The following is a 3,779-nucleotide window of genomic DNA, read 5'->3' on the forward strand; positions in this document are numbered from 1 at the left end:
AAGAAGAAGACATCCAAAGGAAGTTTTGATTCCTTCGAGCATGAGGTTATGTCTCTAAAACCATTGAAATCAATTCTGAGGAAGGATTCAGAAGGAAAAAACAATACATGACCTGGTGACCACCTATTACTGGATTTGTGGTACGAAATATCTGTTAACCTTACGTATACATAAATATGAGTCGTGACTATGACTGATATGTAAAAGAAAGTACTGGGAACGATACTGTGTATTATATAATCTATTTATTGTCATACACTATATACCTTTTTATAGAGAAACTAGCAGCAATAACTTATAAACAATTTTACAAATAAATGTATAAACATAGCTAGTTCGTACTTAATATATTCAATGTATAAATCATACAGTATAAAATGCATTGAAGATAAAATTATCAGTTCTCTTTCTTTCTTTTTTCCAGACACGTTTTTTGTAACACCCGTCTCCTCCTCTCTCGAGAACGGCGTGCTACTTACCGAAAAATACCAAATTAAACCGATTATAAATAAAATAAAATGTCAAACCTTTTAATCAAATGAATTCCAAATAGAACGAGTTTATAATTTAAAAACAAAATACATTAAATCGGAAAGTTAATTAATACCAAAATAAAATACGATTTTTCCAAGACACCAAACCTTCCAAATATCCAACACTCGGGGCAAGCTCACCTGCAAGGGGAAGAAGAGGGGTGAGCAACAGGGGAGTCACTCAGTGAGGTATGGGATGCTAAACACGCAAACCACTGACTTGAGTAAATAGAACTCCCACTATGGAAGTTTAACTCTAACATGAACAAACACGATGTCTAGCACATCACACAAAACAAACAGTGCGCTGATGGTATATAGCTAGTCCACACACCCCGCATTCTCCTCATACGGATATATAAATCGTAGCGTCGCTAATACATTAAGTCTCTGTACCCCCGCCCTCTCAAGTAGCGTCCATGGTACAAACGTCTCCGTACCACACGCCCGCACAAGTAGCATCACAAGTCCATACGTCTCTGAACCCCTGCCCGCACAATCAAAGTAGCGTCGCTAGCCCAGACATATCTGAGCCCCCGCCCATGCACATAGTCCATACTAATAACTATGTATACACACATACATATGTCGCATCTCTTAACATCACACAATCAAATCAATGGTTGAATCCACTAGACCCCTAATTCCAGTTTACAATGAATGAACTAACTAACAATCAAGACACAATTCAAATAGACGGATCATGATTCGAAATCTAAACTACGATAGAGAGAATTCTACACTGGTACGGGATTTACAGAATAGACCCTCACCTTTGCCATATCGGAGAGCCAGAAATCGAAAGAAGATAAGAACAAGAAGAAAACTAGGGTTTTGCCTTAGCTCTTGACGTCTCGCCCGCATCACACCAGATCGGAAAGAAACAAACACAACGCAAGAGGAATAACTAAAATAAAATATAAATAGGGTTTATGACAATTATACTTGTTAATCAAGTAACGAGGAAAAAGGGGACAACTTAATCGTACGCATGAGGCTTACGGTTGATGACGATGGCTTCGCCTACCAGAGTGCGGCTTTACGGTGAAATGAGATGAGTCACCCCGTTGGTTCGCGGCAGGAGGTGGTGTAGATCGGTGTCCATGGTGGTTGGTGGTGGCGAACGTCGTGGTTCTAATGCGGGTTTGTGTCACTTCATCTCGGTTCACCGTCATATCACTGACAAAGCGTGGAGATAGCTCCGGTGCTCTCCAACGGTGATCATCCAGCAACAGTGGCTCTCCTCCAATGACAGTGGCCGGTGGTGATTGAAGATGGTGGATGCGCCACGTCTTCTCCGATGGCCAGGCACACGAGCTCAATTAAAAGGATTAGAGATCAAGAAAGAGATATCATGGAAGATCAAAGAAGCTTGGATGGAGGAGGCGGCTGCCTTGACAGGAAGAAGATGATACATATATATATTACTAGGTTTGGCCCGATATTAGTTAAATTGTTTAATTTTATCGTGAATCTTTGATTTTAGATACCATTGTTTATATGGTAAATTAACTCTTAGACTTGCTAATTGTGTTAACTTTTTGGTTTTTTTTTTCTTTCTAATTTAGTAATAGTCCCATGATGGTGGCACTAATTATGAACGAATGAGATTATGTGATGGCACAAAAGTGGCTCTTTGAAGTTGAGATATGTTGTTTAATAACCTGAAGTTGTATTGTTCATATTATCAGATATCAATTGGTTGATGAGTGGATTTTGTTTTTTAATATACTAATAATATATATTATTAGTTATGTACGTTAACATATGTTATAGCTAAATGATTGAAGATAATAAGTAACTGGTTGAATTTGATTGTGTTAACATATGTTATTATTGTTTATAGTAGTAGCATAGGTAGCATCTTTCGTTTATGTTGTTTGGGTCTCATGTTATTCTCCCCTTTGGAGTATGTATAGTTGATATGTAACATAGGATCGGAGTTCTTCTAAGCGTACTTTGTAAATGATTTCTTGATTTGATTCCAAAACTTATCTCTCATATTTTCGTTATATCCAAGTTTGTCGAGACATATTTTTATTTAATGTGGTGCATAGGTTAACTGTATTGGAGTCACTTAAACCATGCTAATCATCTTTGTATTGTTCTGGATAATAGTCTTATTTACTTTCCACAGACTGGGCTTTTTTGTTCCCAGTGGATAAAGGACAGAAGGTTTATGTGACTTTCCACAGACTGGGTTTTTTTGCTTTAATTATTTTGTTTTTTTACTTCGATTATATCCGAACCGAACCGATATAACCCGAATCCGTACGATATATGATTACTTTATGGATTTTAGGACGCAATACAATTTTGAACCGAATCCGAAGTGTTATTATCCGAACCCGACCCGTACTAATAAAATTTTAGTATGGGACCTAGGAGCGTAAACCGGAAAATCCGAAAACCCGAAAAACCCGATCCGAATGCCAACGGTTACCCGAACGCCCAGGCCTACCTCCATATCTTTCTCGAAATAAATAAGACTTCGATATTTTTATGATTAAGATCACAATGAATTGTTGACAAAAAATGATCACCATGAGTTACCTTTTTTGAAACACTTGGTATCTTTTTTATTGAAATTGTGTAATATTATCAATTAAAATGATCAACCGAACTATGAAGGAAATATTTATTGAAATTGTGTAGTATTATCAATTATGTGTGAGCTTGTGCGGTTTAAATGTTATTTTCATCCTTGTAGTGCGAGGAAACTTTAACGATAGAATTTTTTAAAAATTTGTAGACCAGCAAGAAAACCGATTTCATATATCCAAATACTATAAGCTCAAATACTCAGGAGACTATATTTAAATACCAAAAGCTTTTGTTTTTCTAAAGTAAACGGTAGATGGAAGTATCGTTATTCTTTGGTGTTTCACTTGCAAATAAAAATTTTAAAATAAATTGAACGGAACATTTACTAAATAATAAACATTCAAATATGTATAAGATGTACCTCAAGAGGAGAAATCTTATGAAAAACTCTTTGGGACAGATTAAACTTTCTTCTTCAGAGTTTAGCAAGGCGGAAATACGTACAATCAAAAAATCAAACACCAAAGAATAACGGCTCCACCGATCAAATACCAAATAATAAACACCAAAGAATGTAGCAGATAGAAAAATAAGTAATTGTTAATCAAACATTTTTAAAGCATTCTTTTCGATTGTTAATGGCTCCACCGATCTCTTTCTCAGACTAAAACAAATATTTTGTACCTGCTATAACAGTATAAC

At 36.1% G+C, this 3,779-nt stretch overlaps 1 long non-coding RNA gene across 1 annotated transcript; it reads right to left on the reverse strand.

The window, feature by feature from the left end:
* Positions 1 to 507: 507 nt before the first annotated feature.
* On the reverse strand, positions 508 to 1,914 carry LOC125592479. The gene is made up of 2 exons (XR_007328432.1): positions 1,307 to 1,914; positions 508 to 674 (listed from the first exon to the last, which is right to left on the reverse strand). It is a non-coding gene; the product is annotated as an uncharacterized LOC125592479 (long non-coding RNA).
* Positions 1,915 to 3,779: the final 1,865 nt, after the last annotated feature.

Source organism: Brassica napus, chromosome A3 (genome assembly GCF_020379485.1).
Source record: "Brassica napus cultivar Da-Ae chromosome A3, Da-Ae, whole genome shotgun sequence".
NCBI lineage: Eukaryota > Viridiplantae > Streptophyta > Magnoliopsida > Brassicales > Brassicaceae > Brassica > Brassica napus.